The sequence below is a fragment of the Pleurodeles waltl genome, chromosome 4_2, assembly GCF_031143425.1.
Source record: "Pleurodeles waltl isolate 20211129_DDA chromosome 4_2, aPleWal1.hap1.20221129, whole genome shotgun sequence".
NCBI lineage: Eukaryota > Metazoa > Chordata > Amphibia > Caudata > Salamandridae > Pleurodeles > Pleurodeles waltl.
Genome location: NC_090443.1, coordinates 804,909,453 through 804,934,416, shown reverse-complemented (window position 1 = coordinate 804,934,416; position 24,964 = coordinate 804,909,453).

The following is a 24,964-nucleotide window of genomic DNA, read 5'->3' as shown; positions in this document are numbered from 1 at the left end:
TCTGTGCATGATGCCTTTATCCTGAGAAATAGCAGCATCCCACATGTGATGGCCCAACTCCAGAGGCACAGGGTGTGGGTAATAGGTGAGCCCTGGTTCCCACCCAGTGTATGTTGGTGTATGGGTATGGTGTGGGCCCTAAGGGTTAGTGTGTGGCTAACAGTTGTCCCTCGATATTTGAAGGTGACTCTGGTTACCCCAACCTCTCATGGCTACTGACCCCTGTGAGGAATCGCAGGACAAGGGCAGAGGAACGTTACAATGAGGCACATGGGTGGACAAGAATTATAGAGAGGACCCTTGGCCTCCTGAAGGCCAGGTTTCGTTGCCTCCATCTAACTGGTGGATCCTTGTACTACTCACCCAAGAAGGTCTGCCAGATCATTGTGGCATGCTGCATGTTGCATAACCTTGCCTTGAGACGCCAGGTGCCTTTTCTGCAGAATGATGAGGCTGGAGATGGCCGTGTGGCAGCAGTGGACCCTGTGGACAGTGAAAATGAGGAAGGAGAGGATGAGGATGAGGACAACAGAACTGCAATAATACAACAATACTTCCAGTGACACACAGGTAAGACAAGGTAACTTCATATTTAATTGACAGTTTTGTGTTTGATATTGGCAGGCTGATTTTCCCACTTCTATAGCCACTCACTGTACCCTTTGGCATCTCTATTTTCAGATATCTGTGTCCCACTCTGGCTCCTGGTGTGTTGACTGCAGCTAACTACAGGTCATTCCTATGTATACATTACTGTACAGTTCAATAGCAATGTTAAACAAATACATAGTTCAATCATTTGACAGACTCCGTAGTTGTATTTTTTTTCCAAGGGTGTTTATTTAAGTGCTAATAAGTGAAGGGGGTATTGCAATGGGCTGGGGTGATGGTGGAGGAAAGTCCAGGTTAGAGTCCAGTCTATTTGTATCACAGATGCATTGTCCAAGGGGGCATAGGAAGTGGAGCAATGGCAGTTCAAGGTGGACAGGGTGACAGAGTGGGACACAAAGGTGACAATCAGGAGAGTCTTATTTCCTGGTGGGGGTCTTGGCAATAGTCTCTTGCTTCTGCCTGGATCGCATGGACCGTTTGTGGGTGGTTCTCCTTCTGCAGGGGGAGGGGTGCTACTGGCCTGTTGGTCCTGTGGCGGGGCCTTCTGTCCACTAGCGGCAGCGGAGGTGGTGGGCTGTTCATCAGTGTGGCTAGTGTCAGGGGCCCGTTGGTGTGCCCCTGCCTCCCTCATGGTGTTGGCCATGTCTGCCAGCACCCCTGCAATGGTGACCAGGGTGGGGTGGCTGTCCTTCAGGTCCTCCCTAATCCCCAGGTATTGTCCCTCCTGCAGCTGCTGGGTCTCCTGCATCTTATCCAGTATCTGGCCCATCGTCTCCTGGGAATGGTGGTATGCTCCTGGAGAGTCGGTTCCCTGGGCCTGTACTCCCCCTGTCGCATTGCACAGCAGTCCTCCCAGCTTCCCTGTTGTCCTGTACCACTGTCCCCTGAACCGGGTGCCCACTGCCACTGACCCCAGGTCCCTGTTCGTCCTGTGTTTGTCAGGTGTCCTGGGGTCCCTGTAGTGGTGGACACACTGCTGATTGACATGTCCTGGGGACAGAGGTATGTGCTCGCTGGATGGGTGCTGTGCTGGTGTTTCCTGTGGGTGGAGGCTCTGTGGTGGTATGGGACTGTGCCTGGGTAACTGACTGGAGGTCCCTGATGGGCCAGGTTTGTCATCCAGATCCAGGCATCCAGAGCTGCTGTCATCACTGGGGGTCTCTTCTGGGGGGGGGGGGACTGGATGTTGCTGGCACCTCCTCTCCGGTGACGTTGAATGGGGACCTATGGGGATGTAACTGCAGTGTTATTGTTTCTGCATGTGACATCTTGTGCATGGGTGTGTTGCCCTCTATGGTTGTTATTGCCCTGGCAGCTTTGCCTTGTGCGAGTCGCCATTTGGTGGGCTAGGTGATTGTCTCTAGTGTGCATTCTTTAGTGATGAGTGTCCATGCAGATCCTTGATGGGGGTCCATGCATTGGTGTTACATGCAGGGCTTGGTATTAGGATGGGTGGTTTGTGATGGGGTGTATGTGATGTGGTGGAGTGATGGGGTGAGGGTAGGGGTGGAGGTATGTGATGGCATGCAGGTAGGGGGGTATTAGTAATAAAGATTTGACTTATCAGAGTCCAGTCATCCTTCTACTCCTGCCAGGCCGTCAGGATGCATGATTGCCAACACTTGCTCCTCCCCTGTTGTTAGTTGTGGAGGAGGAGGTGGGGGTTCACCGCCAGTCCTCTGTACTGCTATCTGGTGTCTTGTTACCTCAGAACGCAACTTCCCCCATAGGTCGTTCCACCTCTTCCTGAATTCATCCCTTGTTCTGGGGTGCTGTCCCACGGCGTTAACCCTGTCCACGATTCTCCGCCATAGCTCCATCTTCCAAGCGATGGATGTCTGCTGCACCTGTGATCCGAATAGCTGTGGCTCTATCCTGATGATTTCCTCCACCATGACCCTTAGCTTCTCCTTTGAGACCCTAGGGTGTCTTTGTGGTGCCCTGGGTGTAGTGTGAGTGGTGTGTGTGAGGGTGTATGGGTTGATGTGTTGGGGTGTGTGCTGTAAGGTGCGAGGATGGTGTATGGGTGATAGTGTTAGGTGGCTCTGGTTCTGTGGGTGCTCTCGGTCTGTCTCTCTCAGTTGGCAATATTTTTTAGTTATAAGGGGTTGTGGGTAGTGTGGGTGTGTGTTTTATAGTGGTGTGGGTGTGGTGTGTGTATGTGTGTCAGGTGTGTGTAGTTTGAATTGTCCAATGTGGTGTTGTTTTGTATGTGTGTGTGTGTATTTTGAGCTCAGCAGTATGTACCGCCAATGGTTTACCGCGGTTGAATGCCCGCCACGGTGATTCGTGGGTCATAATGCTGTGGGCATAGTCCTGTTGGCGTAACAGTGTGGGTTTTGCTACCGCCAGTTTATCACTGACCTTTGGTCTGGCGGACTTGTGTGTGTGTCTGTATACTGACGGATTGCTATGTGTGTGTCATAATATGGGTAGCGGTATTCCACCGCGCCGGCGGTATGTTGGCGGCAGTCAGAATGGTGGTAAGCGGGACTTACCGCCAATGTCATAATGAGGGCTTTAATGTCGACCATGACAAGCACAGCAGGCCAAAAAAAGCATACTCTGAATTTTGTTTGGTAGAAAAAGCCAATCATTATTTTGTGGAACTATAGTCATGATCTTGAAGAGTGGCTCTAAAGACACCGACTAAAAAGTCATCAAAAAATTAGGCCAAATCGTCAGATGTAAGATCGATCACATGGGTGGATGGATTCACGGAGCAAAAGTGTGCAGTAGTCTCTTGTGCAGGTCCACCTGCATTAGTGCCAATCTCTGTAGAGTGAAGAGTCAACTCAGTCAACACAGAGGGGGTCATTCTGATACCACCAGGGTCGAACAGACTGGCGGTGCTTCCTTTGCTATTCCGACCGCGGCTGTAAAGCCGGGGTCGCCCAGCCGGGTCCGGCGGTTTCCCGCCGGATTTCCCCCGGCTGGGAGAATCCTCAATGGCGGCGCTGCTTGCAGCGTCGCCATGGGGATTCCGACCCCCTTCCCGCCAGCCTGTTTCTGGCGGTTTTCACCGCCAGAAACAGGATGGTGGGAACGGGTGTCTTGGGGCCCCCTAACAGGGCCCCAGCAGGATTTTCACTGTCTGCTTTGCAGACAGTGAAAATCGCGACGGGTGCAACTGCACCCGTCGCACCCCTGCAACACCGCCGGCTCCATTCAGAGCCGGCTTCAATGTTGCAGGGCCTTTCCCGCTGGGCCGGCGGGCGCTCTTTTGGGCAAACTCGGAATGACCCCCAGAGTGTTCATAGGTGGCCTCGCGGATCAGCCTTAGTCTCAGGGGGCTCGACCGTGTATGAACCCTCATCAGGGACATCAGCAGTTCTTGGTCCACAGGAGGCACTGGCATGAAAGCAAGAAACACTGCTGGCAAATGTTCGAAGAAGCACCATACGCAGAGAAAGACAGGCTGCATACCCGAGAGGAGTGGTCGGAATGACAATGACCAATCCCACTCCAATTCCTCCAGCAAGGAAGTATTGAAGATCTGAACCATGTGTTCACGGCACAGTTGTGCTGGTGGTAGCTGCTCCATCTCTCCGTGTAGCTGGAACAAAACAACCACTGTGAATCAGAAGAAATAGCAGCAGTATTCCGCCAATTAATGCCATAATTATAGGAAAGCCACCAAACACACTTGAAAAGAGTGAATGGATGGCCGATGGTATGACTCCGAAGATAGTCTGGAAGATTGACACAAATCCAGAACCGACAGCCTTAAAGAAATGGACAATCCCAGTAGTTCTTGAGGAGTTAAAAATTCTGGATACCAGCTTACCAAAGTGCTTGGGGAAGTTGGTATTTAATAGGGATTGTATCTCGGTTGATGATCTCGCAATCTGGAGAGCATAAGTCTCTCTAGCTGATGTCAACGTGACCTGTTTTTTAAACAGTAGTGCCATTAGTCTGCTCAGCTTATCATAATTTACACTAATAGTATCAATGTGAGGCCGCATTTCTGATACCTTTATCTCTCGTGTGGGGGGGAATAAAACATGTCCACAACACGTAACGACCTTACAGGCCGAAATCGTGTAGGCAATTCCCGGTTGCATACCGCAACAGCTTTGATCGCTCAACACCACATAACTGCCATTGGAAAGTACATGAAATGCTGGTTGAATCAAAGAGCCGGGAGTACCCTTCAGGAAACAGGCTAAGTTTGCGACCCCGCATTGCAATGGCCATGAAGGGACACTTGATTACATTCATTACATCATTGAATGACTAACAGTAGTCTCACATTCGCTTCCGCTAAGAAGTCCTCTGTTTCACCGTTCAAACATTTTTAATCAAAGGGCAACTCCCACTCTTCCTTAATATAGCTATCGCCCAGATGCTCATACCTGCCCACTGCAAGATGTTTCAGGCATTTCGAAAAACGAAAAGTGGAAATGGGCAGATTGATACTGTCGAAGGACTCTCTGCGAATGTGAAAGGCAACTTTTCTAACCTCTCTATATGAAGCATGGTGAAACTCGTTTCTTTTGTAGCCATTGTCCTTTGTTCCCTGGATAAATTAAAACCAGTGAACAATTCACTACCGTTAATGTATCCCGTTAATGTATCTCCATGGGATACGGCCATTCTTCAATGTTTGTAGCGTCCAACCAAGCTGCATAATAGAACGCAGCTGACTTTGTCCATGGTATAAACGGGACATGTCTGTCTGAATGATGTCTATCGTAGACGACACTATGGGGGTCATTCTGACCCCAGCCGGCGGCGGAAGCCGCCGGCCTGGCGGGAACCGCCAGAAGACCGTACTGCGGTCAAAAGACCGCGGCGGTCATTCTGACTTTCCCGCTGGGCTGACCGCCAACAGGCCGCCCGCCTGCCCAGCGGGAAAGCACCAGCAACGAGGATCCCGGCTCCGAATGGAACCGGCGGAGTTGCTGGTGTGCGACGGGTGCAGTTGCACCCGTCGCGATTTTCAGTGTCTGCCAAGCAGACACTGAAAATCTCAATGGGGCCCTGTTAGGGGTCCCCTGCAGTGCCCATGCTAGCAGCATGGGCACTGCAGGGGCCCCCAGGGGCCCCACAACACCCGTTCCCGCCATCCTGTTTCTGGCGGTAAAAACCGCCAGAAACAGGATGGCGGGAAGGGGGTCGGAATCCCCATGGCGGCGCTGCTTGCAGCGCCGCCGTGGAGGATTCCCTGGGGCAGCGGGAAGCCGGCGGGAAACCTCCGGCTTCCCTTTTATGACCGCGGCTTTACCGCCGCGGTCAGAATGCCCCCGGAAGCACCGCCAGCCTGTTGGCGGTGCTTCCGCGGCACTCTGCCCTGGCGGTTTACAACCGCCAGGGTCAGAATGACCGCCTATGTTTGTTAGTGAACAAATTCTGTTGGACAGAGTGTTCATGGCGTTATCGACAACTGCTAAAGCCTTTTCTAAGTTTTCCTTATCGATTTGCCTCAAACGCGCAGCAGCTTCTATCTCAGAAAGTTTCCATATCTCATTAAACATAGAATAGATGAATCGTTTAGAGCACTGATTCCTAGGACCCAACAAAAAGTCCTGCAAGTCTACATCTTCAGAAAGTGTGTTAAGGTGTTCTTTAACTGTGGCTAATGTGTTAGACTGTACCCATTGTTGCCACAGTTTACCCACACTGTATATAGTAACTATCCCTGTGTTTTGACCTGAGATAAAGCGCGAATCTGGCCGGCTAATCTTGAAACCCCCTGAGGAATTCAAAAAACGTGCCTGACAGCCTTTGGTGTCCACTGGCCAAATTAACCACCCGCCAGGACTGGAAAGTGAAGATTTATAGGTACCAGCCTGAATCCTTGCATCTAGCTCTTCCTCTGTGTTACTCAGGAAGAATTGCCAATCATTAAACTTTGCCGGTGTGGGAATATTGTGCGTGTTCATGTCTTTTATTTTTGCTAACCCTAGGCAGGATGTCTGTTGAATCATATCATTTAAAAAGATAATTTGCCCAAGAATCAGGCATGTTCTAAATAAAACTTCCCTACCCTTTCTTTGCCAATCTTGTGTTCCCCATACACTCTTTAAATCAATAGTGTTCTTCCAGTGATCGTAACCTTCAACAGCAAGACGGGAAACAAAGGAATCTGAATAAATCAGTTTAGTGTCTGTTAGCAAAATTTTCCTAATTTTTGAAGGAGGTAATTTGAAAAAATATGACTCTGAATTTCTTGCATCATGCCGAGAAAAATAAGTACATTTCTCTAAATAACTTTTCGGGCTTCCCACTTGTGGTGTCGAACAATGTTCCCACTGTGTGTAGTTAAGTTCTGGTCTATGGCCCTCATTACAACCCTGGCGGTCGGTGATAAAGCAGAGGCGGAAACTGCCGAAACAGACAGCCACTTTCACACACCGACCGCCAAAGCGGTAGCAACAAGCACCACAGCAGTAACCGCCAACAGTCAGGCAGAAGTCAATGTTCTGCACACTGTATTAAGACAGGCCTATCCGTTACCTTTTCTGGGGTGGTACCAATAACATCAAAAGCACAGCGGAAACAGAACACAGAAGTCAAAGGACTCACCTCTGGAGAATCAGGGAACAACCATGACGCCATGGAGCCCGAGTTGCACATCTTCCCCATGCTCATATACCTTTTCCTGCATTACGAACATCAATGAGGGTGAAGACGACCACGGAGAGTACTGCCGCTTAGCACACAAGGGGGGGGGGAAGAGAGTGACACACACACACGCAACATGCAACACCCCCAACACCATACACACAACCAGATGCACAAACATTACATATCCACCCCTTACCCCTCAGGAATAATGCAAGGACAAAATGAATTGATTAAAGTGTGTGTAATAAGACAAAATAGTAGAAATACGTGCTTCAAATTCTAAATGTATATACATAGTTACAAATGGAGGGACACTGCCCACTCCTCAAAGTCCGTGGGCCACAGGGCCGCTACACATAGGCCAAAGCCCCACCTTACTCCTGCAACAAAATGGAGAGAACACTGCAGGGGCATCAGGTCGAAAATACACAGGCACCTCAGGGGGATGGGGGGCACCTCAGCCGGAAGATGGTACAATGCCACTGGTCCTAGAGGGGGTCACATGCCGTGTCCAAGGCCACAGTCTCTCAAGTGGGTGGTTTCCCACTGCTTGGTCCTGGGGAGTGCAAGGCCACAGTCTCTCAAGTGGGTGGTTTGCCCACTGCTTGGTCCTGGGGAGTGCAAAGCCACTGTCTCTCTAGTGGATGGCTTCTTCCACTGGTTCTGGAGGGGGCCTTGTGCCCAGTGTGCTTCATCCTGGCAAGGATGGGGTGAGTGGATGGCTTCCTCCACTGGTTCTGGAGGGGGCCTTGTGCCCAGTGTGCTGCATCCTGGCAAGGATGGGGTGAGTGGATGGCTTCTTCCACTGGTTCTGGAGGGTCCCTTGTGCCCAGTGTTCTTCATCCTGGAAAGTATGGGGTGAGTAGATGGCTTCTTCCACTGGTTCTGGAGGGAGCACTGTGCCCTGTGATACAGCACTTGTGGAGTGCAAGGTCACAATCTCTCATCTGGGTGTCACACCCACAGGATTTGTAGGGTCCAGGACGCACTACAGCCCATGGAGGCAGGACTACACACGGCCCGCCGGTGGTGACGGCTGCTCAGTGGTGGCAGTGTCGGGGCTGGTGTCGGGGCTGGCAGTGGTGGGGGGAGGCTCCAGCCCATCTCCTGCAGCCTCAGACGGCTGCCCACTGGGGCTGCTGATGCTGGCAGTGGTGCTGGTGGTGGTGCTGGTGGCGGTGCTGGTGTTGGTGCTGGCATTGGTGGGGGGAGTCTCCAGCCCATCCCTTGCAGCCTCGGACGGCTGCCCACTGGGGCTGCTGCTGCTGGCAGTGGTGCTGGTGGCGGTGCTGGTGGGGGTGCAGGCAGTGGTGGGGGGAGGCTCCAGCCCATCCCCTGAAGCCTTGGACGGCTTCCCATTGGGGCTGCTGCTGCTGGTAGTGGTGCTGGTGGCGGTGCTGGTGGAGGTGCTGGTGGTGGTGCTGGCAGTGGTGGGGGGAGGCTCCAGCCCATCCCATGCAGTCTCTGACGGCTGAACCGCTATGGTTGGTGGTGGGGGCTCAGTATAAGTCCCAGCACCAGGCCACCTGTCCGTCCTGCCGGCTGGTGCAAGCCCCTTGCCCCTCACTTTGGCAGCTGATGGTGCCTCCTTGCCCTTCACTTTGGCAGCTGGTGGTGCCTTCTTGCCCTTCACTTTGGCAGCTGATGGTGCCTCATTGACCTTCCCTTTGGCAGCTGGTGGTGCCTCCTTGCCCTTCCTCGACGCACCTGGTGCAGGCACACTTTCAGTGCTGCTGCGGGTTCCCTGGAGCCTCTCCCACCTGCAGTAGCTGTCGAAACTACTGTGGCCGTGGCCTGGGTGGCTGAGGTGCTCCCCTGGGTTCTGACCACCCTGGCACGATGTGAAGGAAGGGGGGGTGGTAGGGAAGAGGTCAACGGTGGAGACAAAAAGCTTCTTAGGGATATTTGGGTGGAAAGAGGGTGAAAGTTTGGGAATGGAGGAAAAGGGAGTGGTTGTAGGAGGTGTCTGTCTGCTGAGTTTGGGTGCAGGTGCATGGGCTGGATGCTGTTGTGAGGTGGATGGCTGTTGGGTGTCTGAGTGCTTGCATTTGTGTACTTGGGAGGAGGAGGCACAGACACAGCAGGAGAGGACACAGGGGACGTGTGCATGGATGTGGTGGTGGTGACTGCCAGGGGGGTGTGCAGTGATAGGCGTGATGGTGATGGAGGTAGTGGATGAGGGGCTTCTGGGAGGGCGGTGCTAATACTGGGTAGCGGCTGTACCCTGCCACCACCAGGGAGCTTCCATCAGAGGAGGTATCACTGTTCAAACTGTCCCCTCCTGTCTCTGCCGTGGTGCTCCCCTCACCGTCAGTGGATTCGACCTCCTGGGCCATGTGGGATGCAGCTCCCTCCGTCGCCGGTGCCTCTGCTCCTCCGCCAGATGATGCTAATGCACAGAAGGACAGGGTGACAAAACAAAAAGGGGGGGGAGAGACAAAGGATACACTTGTTTAATGGTGGCAACAACACCACCGTTGGCGTACACAACACACACACACAAGGAACAGCCCTATCACTAGGCAATGCACTAACAGTCACAATGCTAGTCACCAGCCCATGTACAGGGATATCTAACTCCAATTGCAGCATACCTAATACCCAAAGACCCCTGCCCAGTAGTGGAGCGTACTAGCTTGGTAGGAGGTGGTGTACATCAGACCCTGCCCAACATGGGACCTACCCTGCAATGTCTGGCCTGGCCTAAGGGCACCCACAGGCCCACATCCCCCACCCGGAGACCACCCCACCATGCGCAAGTAGTATAATGGGGAACTGTACTCACCCCCCCTGTGGCTGCTGTGATGCCATTAAGCGCCCATCCAGCTCTGGATAGGCAACCGCCAGTATGCGGACCATCAGGGGGGTCAGGGTTCGATAGGCACCCCTTCCTCGTTGGGAGGCCATCCCCAGCTGGGCCTCTGCTGTCTTCCTTGCCCAGCGTCTCAGATCTTCCCACTGTTTGTGACACTGGGTGGTCTGCCTGCCGTAGACCCCCAGGGTCCGCAGTCCTTGGCGATGGCATACCATATACCCTTTTTCTGATGGCCACTGACCTGCAGAAAAATTCTCATAGAAAAAAGGTATCAGTCTGACCGTCCGGACTGTTACACTCATGTCCCACCATAGCCCTCACATCCCCTTACGCACAGACATTGCCGCCAATACATGCAGCACGCTGCCCAGTACCCTTCTACCAACCCCCCTACATGAGGCCCTCACACACAGCACTCCATGCATTCATGCCCCATGCATCGTGCTCACAGTGTACTCACCTGTTGGTCTGGAGGCTCATACAGCATTCGGTACTGGGGTAGGACCTCATCCACCAGTCTCTCCAACCCTGCAGCGGTGAAGGCAGGGGCCCTTTCCCCAGTGTCTCGAGCCAAGGTCGGTTCTAGACACAGGTCACAGCAGCACTTGCAGTGTAGGGACTCTCCTGTTGAATGTCAGGTAGCAAGTGAGTGAACAGATAGAAATGGCAGTCACGTCCGCGGCAGTGCGTACCGTCACTGCCGGCGTACATCATCATTGGCCACTGTAACCCATAGGGCCCAATGACCACCAATGAGGAGTTGCACGGCGGTACTTGACTGCCTCCCGCCACGGCGCACAATGTCAGCGGCATTACCTCATTTCCACACGTCCATCCACACAGGACAGACGGATGCCATTTCAGGGGTGGGGGCAGGCCAGGGCACCTAACTGCGCCACAGTACACATAGGTACCATTTGTTCCTATTCAAAAATATACTGTTACAGTCACAACATGCAATGCAGTGTAGTGTTTGGAAATGTGGCATACTGACCAGCTGCTCACCGTTTTGCGCCATAGATTACAGCCGGTGCAGGTGAGTAGGAGATGGAGACATCCCCCGTGTACAGACCCCTGGTGGACTTGGCAACAATGGAGGACAGGCACATTATCCTCACCTATAGACTGAACAGGGTCACAATCACAGAGCTGTGTCCCCAATTGGAGCCTGACCTGACATCTGCTATCCGTCAGCCCACCGGGATCCGTCCTCTTGTGCAAGTCCTATCTGTGCTTCATTTCTTGGCAACAGGTTCTTTCCAAGTGACAGTGGGCTTGGCAGCAGGAATGTCACAGCCAACCTTCTCAATAGTGCTGACCCGAGTATTGTCTTCCCTGATTAAACACATGCACAGCTACAGCGTTTTCCCCCAGGTGGAGGATTTGCCAACACTGAAAGCAGACGTCTTGCAATGGGACATATCCCCAACATCATTGGGGCTATGGATGGTACACATATTGCATTTGTCCCCCCCTCCAGGAGAAATGAACAGATGTTCAGAAATCGAAAGAGCTTTCACTCAATGAATGTGCAGATAGTGTGCCTGGTGGACCAGTACATCTCCATGTCAATGCAAAGTATCCTGGGTCTGTGCGTAATGCCTTTATCCTGAGATATAGCAGCATCCAATATGTGATGGCTCAACTCCAGAGGCACTGGGTGTGGCTAATAGGTGAGCCCTGGTTCCCACCCAGTGTATGTTGGTGTATGGTGTTGGTCATAAGGGTTAGTGTGTGTCTAACAGGTGTCCCTCGATATTTGCAGGTGACTCTGGTTACCCCAACTTCTCATGGCTACTGACCCCAGTGAGGAATCCCAGGACAAGGGCAGATGAAGTTACAATGAGGCATATTGGCGGACAAAAAGGTTTATCGAGAGGACCTATGGCCTCCTGAAGGCCAGGTTTCGTTGCCTCCATCTAACTGGTGGATCCCTGTACTACTCACCCAATAAGGTCTGCCACATAATCATGGTATGCTGCACGCTGCATGCTGCATGTTGCATAACCTTGCCTTGAGTCACCAGGTGCCTTTTCTGCAGGAGGAGGAGCCTGGAGATGGCCATGTGGCAGCAGTGGACCCTGTGGGCAGTGAAGAAGAGGAGGCAGAGGATGAGGATGAGGACAACAGGACAGCAAGCATACGACAGTACTTCCAGTGACACACAGGTAAGACACTGTAACTTCACCTTACATTGCCAGTTTTGAGTTGGACATTGTACATGGCAAGCAGATTCTCCCAAATCCATGGCCACTTACTGTACCCTTTGGCATCTCTATTTTCAGATATCTGTGCCCCACTCTGGCTTGTGGTGTGTTGACTGCATCCAACGACAGGTCATACCTATGTATACATTACTGTACAGTTTAATTGCAATGTTTACAGATTGCTAAACAAATCCACAGTTCAATCATTTGACAGACTCCATGCTTGTATTTTTTCCAAGGGTGTTTATTTAAGTCTCCTGGGAATGGTGGTATGCTCCTAGGATGTTGGTGAGTGCCTCCTGGAGAGTGGGTTCCCTGGGCCTGTCCTACCCCTGTCACACAGCAGTCCTCCCAGCTTCCCTGTTGTCCTGTGCCTCTGTCCCCTGGACAGTGTGCCCACTGCCACTGACCCCAGGTCCCTGTTTGTCGTCTGTTTGTGGGGTGTCCTGGGGTCCCTGTAGTGGTCGACACACTGCTGATTGACATGTCCTGGGGACAGAGGTATGGGCCCGCTGGGTGGGTGCTGTGCTGGTGTTTCCTGTGGGGGGAGGCTCTGTGGTGGTATGGTACTGTGCCTGGGTAACCGACTGTCCGGAGGTCCCTGATGGGCCAGGTTGGTTATCCAGATACAGGCGACCAGAGCTGCTATCATCACTGAGGGCCTCTTTTGTGGGGGGACTGGATGTTGCTGGCACCTCCTCTCCTGTGATATTGGATGGGGGACCTGTGGGGATGTAAATGCAGTGTTATTGTTTCTGTTTGTGACATCTTGTGCATGGGTGGGTTGCCCTGTATGGATGTTATTGCCCTGGCAGCTTTGCCTTGTGTGAGTAGTGATTTGGTGAGCTAGGTGATTGTCTCTAGAGTGCATGCTTTAGTGACAGTTGTCCATGCAGATCTGTGATGGGTGTCCATGCATTGGTGTTGCATGCAGGGCTTGGTTTTGGGAGGGGTGGGTTGTGATGGTGGGGTGTGCTGGAGGTGGTGGAGTGATGGGAGTGAGGGTGGAGGTATGTGATGGTATGCAGGTAGGGGGTGATAGAAGTAAAGATCTGACTTACCAGAGTCCAGTCATCCTTCTACTCCTGCCAGGCCCTCAGGATGCATGATTGCCAACACTTGCTCTTCCCATGTTGTTAGTTGTGGAGGAGGAGGTGGGGGTTCAACGCCAGTCCTCTGTACTGCTATCTGGTCTCTTTATCCACGGAACGCACATTCCCCTGTAGGTCATTCCAGCTCTTCCTGAATTCATCCCTTGTTCTGGGGTGCTGTCCCACGGCTTTGACCCTGTCCACGATTCTCCACCATAGCTCCATCTTCCTAGCGATGGATGTCTGCTGCACCTGTGATCCGAATAGCTGTGGCTCTACCCCAATGATTTCCTCCACCATGACCCTTAGCTCCTCCTCTGAGAACCTGGGGTGTCTTTGTGGTGCTATGGGTGTAGTGTGAGTGGTGTGTGTGAGGGTGTGTGGGGTGATGTGTTGGGTGTGTTCTGTATGGTGCATTGATGATGTATGGGTGATGGTGTTATGTGGCTCTGGTTCTGTGTATGCTCTGGTGTCTCCCTCTCTCTCAGTTGTCAATTGTCTTTAGTCATAAAGGGTTGTGGGTAAAGAGGGTGTATGTTTTATAGTGGTGTGGGTGTGGTGTGTGTATGTGTGTCAGGTGTGTGTAGTTTGAATTGTCCAATGTGGTGGTGTTTTGTATGTGTGTGTGTATATTGAGCGCAGCAGTATGTACCACCAATGGTTTACCCCTGTTGAATGTCCACTGCGGGGATTCGGCGGCAGTCAGCATATGTCATAATGAGGGCCTATGTCTAGTTGCACGGTGCAGGTAGTAATGTCCCCAATTATTATAGCCGAACATTTCCCCATAATTCATTGTATTTACATATACATCATCACTTTCAAACACTGAATAATCATTTATTTCAGTTAACATAGAATCAACTGTCTGGATATCCCAATCATCAGATACAACACTGGGTGTAATAACATCTGTCATAGATATTTTAGATCCATATGGAATTTGGATGACCTCAGTAGGCCCGTATATTTCAAATGGAACTTTGTCCCACACAATCCCATCAGAAATGGGTACAGCCGAAATGTTCACTGGGGGCAAATCTCTGCGAACCTTATGTGAGGAATGATATGGAGTTAAGACTTCAACCACAGGTGCTACAGAGGCGCATTCAGGATTATAATGACCATTTATAAGCAAAAAGAAAACAGTCACAAAACCAATCCATAGAAATAAGGTAGAAAATGTCAGGCAGAACCATAAATAGTTCCAGGGGTATATTAAGTAATTTGTTTTAAGCCATAGAGATATCTTAGGTGTCTTTCAAACATTTTCAATCACTGGAGTGGATGAGTCTGAAGAAAACTCATCAGTATCGATGAAATAACCAGAGGCAGTCTCTGCAAACATGGGAGCAAGTGCAGTACTTGTAGATGGGTCCACTTCATGTGGGGGCTCATAGTAGATGGTGCCATCAGTCTGTGTTGTATTGGTGTATAAAGTAGCCAAATCTTGGACAGGTGTTATCATTGAAGTGGTAACAGGAACCAGCAAGAGCTTATTTTCCGCCCTCCCCATGTTCGAGGAGGTATTTGTAGCATTGTTGGACATCGTTGCATAGTCCAAAGTAGTGTTGTTCACTCTATTCTGAAGAGGTATGTCCTGTTGGGTAGAGAGAGGCGATCGGGAACTACCCAAGGGACCTCTGGGTCTACTGTGCAGGATCGGCCACATGGTGAAGTTTGACGTTGTCAATACAAATGAATCTGTTTCCTCGTGAACCAGGCAACGGTGGCAAGATAATAGTTCTGGTACTTTGTATTCCCAGCACTGAGACCGGTGCTCTGTAGGATGGGCCGAATTCCTTCTTCACAGCAATCTTTTCACTAACCAGATCGCCAACTCTCGGAATCCAGCCAGTCGAAGTTGTTGGTATATCCCTGATTCCTAAGGTGGCAGCACTGTCGGATAATTTATCATCACAAAATTGCTGAAGCTCCTGTAAGACACCTCAAAAGGTGTTTCTGCTGCCACCATATCAGAGCCATCAAGATCTGGGACATACATAGGTATCCCAAAGAGAACCTCATAGAGAGTGCATCTCCCCAAGGACTGTCTTGGCAGATTATTCAGTGCTCTCCTGACCCCATATAGGTGATGAAGTCAGCTGCGGCCAGAACCTAATACTCTAGCTGTTAAGGACTGCTTTAGATCACGGTTCCACCACTCCACATCCAAATTTCCCTCTGGATGGTATGGTGAGGAGTAATAGAGTTCAACACCGATCGTCCACATGGTGTCCCTGAATGCCTTAGAGGCAAATGCAGGACCCTGGTCCGAATGGAATGCTGCAACCACATATGTACTGATAAAGAACAGCAAGTCTTTTATAACAGTTCGAGCGTCAGCCAACTGCCACGGCCATACCCAGAGGAATCTAGAACAAGAATCTACAGTGACTTGGATGTATCTGTATGCACCTTCAGGTTGGAGAGGACCACAATGGTCCAGGTACACACATTGTAATGGCCTGCTGGACACTACGAGGGATGTCTGTGGTGGGCGTTTGACATTGGAGCCGTTCATTTACTAGCAAATGTCACAACAAAGGACGTACTGCTTTGTCTGTTTGTATAGACCTGGCCACCAGAATCTTTTCTGCAAGAGTGTTACTGTGACCGAAATATCAGCATGAGCAGAAGTGGCACCCTCATGCGCTGCTTTCACTAGATCTAATCTCGGGTCTTCATTGGGGATCGCTCGGTCTCCAACCGAAGGAAGTGTTGCATAGGCAACATTCTGAGCACTGATGTGGTAAGAATATTTTGTAGGGTAACCTTTCAGGAGAGACTTGCCATCAGCCGAAGCTTTCACAGCAGTCAGAATTTCATTATCCAATCTTGCATGAGAACGAGTCACTGCAGCCACAGAAGCCGTAGCTACTGCGGATTTGGCTGCTTCGTCAGCCAAAGTGTTGCTGATAATGTGTACTCCTACACATTGCTGGCCCAATCGATGTCCTACATGGACACACAGGCGGTCATTCTGACCGCGGCGGGCGGCGGTCGCCGCCCGCCATGCGGTTACCGCCGAATGGCCTCTCTGCGGTCAGGAGACCGCGGATGCCATTCTGGCTTTCCCGCTGGGCCGGCGGGCGACCGCCAAAACGCCGCCCGGCGGGCCAGCGGGAAAGCCCCTGCAACAAGGAAGCCGGCTCCGAATGGAGCCAGCGGAATTGCAGGGGTGCGACGGGTGCAGTGGCACCCGTCGCGATTTTCACTGTCTGCAAAGCAGACAGTGAAAATCTGTATGGGGCCCTGTTAGGGGGCCCCTGCACTGCCCATGCCAGTGGCATGGGCAGTGCAGGGGCCCCCAGGGGCCCCACAACACCCGTTCCCGTCATCCTGGTTCTGGCGATGAAAACCGCCAGAAACAGGCTGGCGGGAAGGGGGTCGGAATCCCCATGGCGCCGCCATGGAGGATTCCCTGGGCCAGGGAAAAACCGGCGGGAAACCGCCGGTTCCCCTTTTCTGACCGCGGCTTTACCGCCGCGGTCAGAATAGCCCGGGAAGCACCTCCAGCCTGTTGGCGGTGCTTCCGCTGCCCTCCGCCCTGGCGGTCAGAGACCGCCAGGGTTGGAATGATGGCCACAGTAGCTTATCCTTAAGATCAGCCACCCTCCCCTACAATGTCTTGTGTTTTATGGTGTTCCCTTTATAATCTCTAAACCCGTTCAGCTTCCAATGATTAAGATAATCATTGTAAGACTGAACACAGTAATATGAATCACAGACTATCAAAGTCAGTCCTCCTGTCTCTCTGTGTTCTAGCGCTAAAATAAGGGCTTTGAGTTCCGCCAACTGAGCTGTGCAGTCCCCTAGGGTCTGTGTGTAGGTATTATGAAGGTGGAAGACTCCATCCTTCATTACTCCACTCACGGCTGCGCAAGTGGCTGAGTATTGATGTTTGGTACGTACAGCTGGTTGAGCTGTGCCATCAGTATAAATGACAGTATGGTAGCTGTCTAAAGGCAAAAGATGCAGAAGAGCGGGGCACTCCTGTTCGTATTGGAGAAATTCTTGTGTAGGAGTTTCGGATCAAAGATGTAATCAACATCAGTAGCGGTCAGAGAAGTTGCCCACTGAATCCAGTGTGGATGTAATGCTTTAGCGTTAGGAACGCTCGCTTTGGTGACGGCCTCTAAGGTTGGCACCTGGGTAACGACAATTATGCGTTTCCCTTTGGCAAGCGGCCTCTCTTTTATGACAGCCATCTGAACTGCAGTTAGAATTTTTTCCGTGGGTGCAAAGCGGTGCTCTGCATTGGAGTATAAATGTGATTTATATGCTATAGGCACTGTGTCATCCTCATTGAAGGTGACATAAGTAAACCCAATGTCACCAGCAATTATTCTGATTACCAAATTTGTTTTACTGTCACATGTGTGCAAGTGTTTAGCTTCCAGCATGTCCTGTTGCAATCCCCTAAGGTTGCATGTGTGTTCATCTGTCCAGTGCCTGCTAGAAAAATCTGGACGTATTAAGTCATAAAGTGGCTTGATACGTTGTGCATAGTCTAGAATTTATTCGGTCAAGAGCTCGCCCCCCCTCGTCCGCAGCACCACCTTGCTGTCTCCGTGTCCCTGACCCCCGCCCACGCTGCTGCTAGCGTGTTCGAGGCCCTCCTCCACCCGCAGGCATCCTCCTGCGCCTCATCCCTGGTGTCTAGTGGGCTTCTGGTAAGCGTCGCTAGACCCATGTGCACTGTGCCGTTTTCGCCGTATTTGTGTCTGTAATTTGTTTTTCTGCGCCTTGCCTCCTTGCGCTCTTGCCCCCATTGGTGCCTTTTCAAATTGCTGTAATATGCTTTTACATTGTTCCGCTTCCGCCGTATTTGTGTCTGTACTCTGCCTCTCTGCGCCTTGCTTCCTTGCGCTTTTGCCCCCATCTGTGCCTTTCTTAGATTGCTGTATTCCGCTTGTGCATTGTGCCGTTTACCGTATTTGTGATTGTACTCCGTATTCTGTGATTTGCCTTTTGTGCCTTTGTGCTTTTTCTTCCAATTCGTGCCTTTTTGCTGTTTTCCGCTTTTTTCGCCCCTTGGGCGCTCCGCCTTGCCGCTGCCTCCCTGCGGCCCCGCCCCCCTCGCGCCCCCATTCGCCGCTCCCTCCCACCTCCCAGCTGCTCCTCCCTCCCCCTCCCTTCTTAATGGCTGGCGCTGCGCATCGAGGGTGAGCGACCTCTGACCTGTTTTCGGTCAAGAGCTCGCCCCCCCACGTCCGCATCACCACCTTGCTGTCTCCGTGTCCCTGACCCCCGCCCACGCTGCTGCTAGCATGTTCGAGGCCCTCCTCCACCCGCAGGCATCCTCCTGCGCCTCATCCCTGGTGTCTAGTGGGCTTCTGGTAAGCATCGCTAGACCCGTGTGCACTGTGCCGTTTTCGCCGTATTTGTGTCTGTAATTTGTTTTTCTGCGCCTTGCCTCCTTGCGCTCTTGCCCCCATTTGCGCCTTTTCATATTGCTGTAATACGCTTTTACATTGTGCCGCTTCTGCCATATTTTTGTCTGTACTCTGCCTCTCTGCGCCTTGCTTCTTTGCGCTTTTGCCCCCATCTGTGCCTTTCTTAGATTGCTGAATTCCGCTTGTGCATTGTGCCGTTTACCGTATTTGTAACTGTACTCCGTATTCTGTGATTTGCCTTTTGTGCCTTTTCTTCCAATTCGGGCCTTTTTGCTGTTTTCTGCTTTTTTCGCACCTTGGGTGCTCCCCCTTGCCGCTTTTCCCTGCCGCTGCCTCCCTGCGGCCCGCCCCCCTCATGCCCCCATTCGCCGCTCCCTTCCGCCTCCCGCCTCCCAGCTGCTTCTCCCTCCCTTCTTAATAGCTGGCGCGGCGCAAGCCCGTCTGCGCCTGGACCGCGCCCAGCACCACCCCCCCTGGTCCGCACGCCCCGCACCACCAGACATCGCTACTCGGCCAGCTAACTCATCGCCCTCAACCCCGGCCCTTCCGCAGCTTGCTACCAGGCCACACCGAAGCACACCAAAGGACTCTTCTCCTGCCGCGCCTGCAACTTCACCTGCAACAGAACAAGGCAACATGCAACAACCAGCACTAACCACCTCCACTGCATACTCCTCAACACACGCTCCGCACGAAAGCACGCCATCGAGCTCTGGGACCTGCTCGACACCACCGCCCCAGACGTAGCCTTCCTGACCAAATCCTGGTTGAACGCCTCCTCAGCACCTGACATCGCCATAGCCATCCCGGACGGCTACAAGATCATCAGAAGAGACCGCCCCAACGGAATCGGAGGACGAATAGCCATCGCCCACAAATCCACCCTCAAAATCCACACCCACACGGACGACACCCTCAAGACTGCCGAACACCTGCACTTCCGGATCCACACTGACCCCAACACCACCCTCAGAGGAACGCTCATCTACCGACGCCCATGACCACGAGCACCCTTCAGCGACTCTATCGCCGACCTCACGAGCACCCACGCCCTCACCTCTACGAACTACATCCTCTTTGGAGACCTCAATTTCCACCTGGAAAACAACAACGACGCCAACACCACATCTCTGATCGACAACCTCTCCAACCTCGGCCTCAGACAACTGGTCAACACACCCACCCACATCGCCGGCCACACGCTCGATCCAATCTTCTCCGCAAGCCACACCACCGAACTCCACTGGACCGACCACCAATGCGTCCACTTCACATTCAAGAAGCACACCAAACACCACCGCACCCAACTACCACCTCACCGCCGCTGGAGCAAAGTCACCAAAGACCAACTGACCAGCACCCTCGCCCAGAACCCGCCTACTGACCCCACCGACCCAGACACCGCCGCCATCAACCTACGACAGTGGATCAACGACTGCGCCAACACCCTCGCACCTCTCAAAAAGCCCACCGACAACCAAGGAAAGAAAAAAGCCGCCTGGTTCACGGACGAACTCATCACCTCCAAACGCACCTGCCAGAATCTAAAGAAGAAATGGCTCCTCGAGCGCACACCAGACAGCCTGACAGCCCACAAGGAAGCCACCCGCAAGCACCACCAGCTAATCCGACTCATCAAACGCTCTCACTTCACAGAACGCCTGAACAACAACGCACACGACAGCAAGGAACTCTTCTGCATCGTAAAAGAGCTATCCAACCCCAGCGCCAACGGCAACGATATCCCACCCTCCCAAGAACTCTGCGACGCCCTGTCCACCTTCTTCTATCAGAAGATCGCCGACATCCACAACGGCCTCAACACCATGCCTCCGCCAGACCCCACCTCCGACAGCTCCACCTACACCAACTGCCTGACCGCCTGGACCCACGTAGACGACTCGGAAACCTGCAAGATCATGAACTCCATCCACTCAGGATCCCCCTCAGACCCATGCCCCCACCACGTCTACAACAAAGCCGACTCTACCATCGCCCCCCAACTTCGAAAGATCATCAACTTATCCTTCGAAGCCGCAACCTTCCCGGAAAGCTGATAACACGCCGAAATCCACGCCCTCCTCAAGAAACCCAAGGCAGACCCCAACGACCTCAAAAACTTCCGCCCGATCTCCCTCCTCCCCTTCCCGGCGAAGGTCATCAAGAAGATCGTCAACGCTCAGCTCACCCACCACCTCGAGGACCACTTCATCCTGGACCCCTCCCAGTCCAGTTTCAGACGCAACCACAGCACCAAAACTGCCCTCCTCGCCGCCACAGACGACATCAGACAGCACATGGACAACGGCAAAACATCAGCCCTCATCCTCCTAGACCTCTCCGCAGCCTTCGACACGGTCTGCCACCACACCCTACTAACACGCCTCCACGAAGCCGGAATACAAGAAAAAGCCCTCAACTGGATCTCCTCCTTCCTCTCCGGCAGAACCCAGAGAGTCCGATTCCCTCCCTTCCACTCCGAAGCCACCAACATCATCTGCGGCGTACCCCAAGGCTCCTCCCTAAGCCCGACGCTGTTCAACGTCTACATGGCCCCCCTCGCACAACTGGCCCGTCAGCACAACCTCAACATTCTCTCCTACGCCGACGACACCCAGCTCATCCTCTCCCTCACCAAAGACCCACACACCGCCAAAGCCAACCTCCATGAAGGAATGAAGTCCATCGCCGAATGGATGAGAAATAGCCGCCTGAAATTGAACTCCGACAAGACGGAGGTCCTCATCCTCGGACGCACCCCCTCAGCCTGGGACGACTCCTGGTGGCCCACCGCACTGGGACCTCCTCCAACACCAACCAACCACGCACGCAACCTGGGCTTCGTCCTCGACTCCGCCCTCACCATGTCTACAGACTCAACTTCTACGTCCCCTCCCGCCAACTCCGCTCCGCCAACCTCGCCCTCGCCATCGTTCCCCACTTCCAACGCAAGACCTCCGGCGGCAGATCCTTCTCCTATCTCGCCGCCAAGACCTGGAACGCCCTCCCGACCGCCCTGCGACAGACCCAGGACCTTCTCACCTTCAGGGGACTCCTCAAGACCTGGCTCTTCGACCAGTAGCATCAGCCCCCAGCGCCTTGAAACCCTAACGGGTACGTAGTACGCTTTATAAATATTGTGATTGATTGATTGATTGATTGTATATTCTGCCAAAATTGAAGAAACCAAGTAAAGACTGTAGTTTTCTTAGAGTGTTAGGTGGGTGCAGTTGTGGACATTTTTCTATAAGGTGCGGGGCCAGGCTCTTCCCCTCATTCGATAGCTCGTATCCCAGGAATAATACACTGAGAAAGTCAATCCTACTTTTCTTAAATTTGAATTTATAACCGACTTCTGCAAACCCCAAAATTATTCGATTGACCCTTACAAGATGAATGCTCAGGTCCTCGTCTGTGCGATAAATGCTGTCCACATAGGATAATGCCTCGGGATCAATATCATGTAATATTGATGTTACTCGGGCTGAGAACAGCCCTGGGCTATTCTTATAGCCCTGGGGTAAACGGCAAAAGCATTTTTGTGAGCCTAATGAGAATGCACTTAGGTCCCGACTTTCTTCCGCTAAATTCTGTCAGAAAAACCCATTGGAGATATCGAACGTTGTTTTATATTTCTTGTGCACTATATTGTTTATTAGTGCCGTGCTATGTGAATTTTGTATAGCATTTGTACATGTATGGCTGTTTAAATATGTGTAGTCTAAGACTATTCTGTAGGAATGGTCTGGCTTCGGAACCGGGAATAACGGGTTATTCATTGCAGAGGCATAGGGCTCAATTACTCCCTGATACTCTAGCTGAGTGAAGATCTCCCTCACCAGAACTTTTGCCTCATGTTTAACAGGATATTGTGTCTGAGGTTGGGGTGCAGACCTGATAGGTATTACATGACATGGAGAATCCCTGTCCCAGCCTACATGATTGCGGTATAACGCAGGTGCCTGCGCTAGAGCCCATTTGACAGCATAGGCTTTCTTTTCGCTTCTTTAACAACATTAGAGAAAGAAGGCAAAATTACATTTTCCCCATGTGGGAGCTTACGGACGTGTTCGGGCGGCCAATCTCTTTCGGCCAAGAGGATGTCACATTTAAGTTCGTCCCAAAATATCACAACAATGGTGCGCTCTACTTCTCCCTCAATTTGAATTTTCAAATCATAAACTCTATCAGGTGGGAGTAAGCACCCGTCCGCTGTTTCAACTGCAATATAATCACTAGTTGCTGTTGCATCCAGATTATCTTTCAGACTCTGGCGCCATATCGTGACCCCTGCTGCACTGTCTAAGAGTGTCACTGCCCACGTCCTGTACTTCAGCTATGTTCTCAAGCGTACTGGCATTTTTAACTGACAGTGCTGCCACCTTTTTCTTTTTAAACTGTGGCTTTTGTTGTGAAGTCTTCTCTTCTTTTTTGACTGTAGACTGTATGGAGTCTTTCTTTTGTTTCACGTTTTCAGGATGTCGGTCAGGACGGTCCCCTCTCTCACTACGTCTATCCGGTGTGTCCTGAAAGGTACGAGAGGGAAGTGAATCAGTATATCTATCAGGAGTTTTTACATTCTCCCTATTTCTGAGGGTTCCGGGTGTGGAGAGTCTGCTCTCTGCTTCTGTCTGTCTTTAAATTGTCTTGGCTTATCCCAGTGCTTTTTAGAACCCTCCTGCGTCTGTTTCGTACCTTCCTTGGGGGCGGTACCCTGTACTTCTAGCTTCTTTGGCTTGGATCCCAGACTATCTCGTCCTATACTAGTATAGCTATCGGAAATAATTTTTGGTAGCTGTCTCTCCTGTTCCAGATGTGGAGTTTCTCTGAGACGCTGGCTTATAGCCAGTGCTTCCGCTTCCCCTTTAATGTTACTGAGTATTATTGAGGAAACTGCGTTGAAGTCACGCATTCATTTCATCCCCAAATCTTGGGCAGGTGCTGCCCAATGCTCATTCTGTATTTGTTTTAAAACTTCTTTGGCAAGTGTCGGGGTACCATGTGTGGTAGTATATATTGCAGCAAAGACTGTCCCCCATGTGGCACAGTCATCCACCGAGGGAACCATCCCAAAGGGAAAGCACATTGTGAGAATTCTATGTTTCTCCTGTGGACCCGTATGGGGAAACACTGCTTCCAGCTGATTTGTTTTCTGGGCTATCGAGTATGGTATTTTCTCCTGTTCTGTGGCTATCTTACCCATAATAGTATGCACTGTTTGTGGATTAATCCCAGTAGCCAATTGGTATCCAGCAGGTGCTGGTGGTGCTGGACGAGCTGGTGTTGTGTTCAAAGTCTGCATTACAAACTGAACAAGCCATCTTTATAGTGCTGCTATCTCATTGAATATGTTTCGCAGATCTGCTGCTTGCAAATTTTGTATACCCGGGTAAGGTGTGAATGTGGAAAACATAGGCCATGTTGGTCCATCATTACTTAAAGGACCTAATCTCACACGTTGTAATACATGTGGTAGGGCGCCTTCAAACCAGTTCTGATGCTCTTGATAAGTGAGCGGTATTTTATGATACTGTTATGCTTGGTATTGCTGTGGTACATTAGCAATTGTATATGTGTGAAATGTGACTGTTCTGTGGTCTTCCTCTGGAAAGGTGACCCAAGAGTAAAATGTTTCTGTTTGGTAAACTTCATTAGCTTCTACTATGAAAGTGACATCTCTGCCCTCTTCTGTAATCTCATGTGCAACTAGGTGTAATGTTAATGCTTGTCTAGCATTCTCAGGAATGTCTATGGCATTAACCATAGTCGAAAATATGGGTAAAAGGAGATGGAATACCAAATGGGGAGTATAGTCCTTTTTATGAGTTAGAGCTCAAACAACCTACATCCTAATTAGGTGTTCCCTGTTCATCTGAGGAGGTTCTTCCCAAAGACCACGGACGTCTCCGTATAATGGTACTTAGGGTACCTGTTGTCTGTGAGACAGTGATAGTCGGGGTACCCATAAATTAGTGCCTAAACACCATCATTGGTGGCGCCATGTCGTAGTTGGACTCACTGCTGGTTTAAGGATGACAGTACTTATTTTTGTAGGTGACTATGCCTATCCTACAACAAGTTGCAACTGGAGTCCCAACCCTTCCGCTCACTAGCAGTACCTCACAGAAACCCAAACAGTTAAAGGTGATTTGTGGCAGCCTTTACGCATGGACTCAAGAGTATGACACCTCAGGGAGTGTCGTGGGTAAACGGAGATTACCCCTTTCTCACAGATACATCATGTATTAACCAAACACAGGCAATAACGAA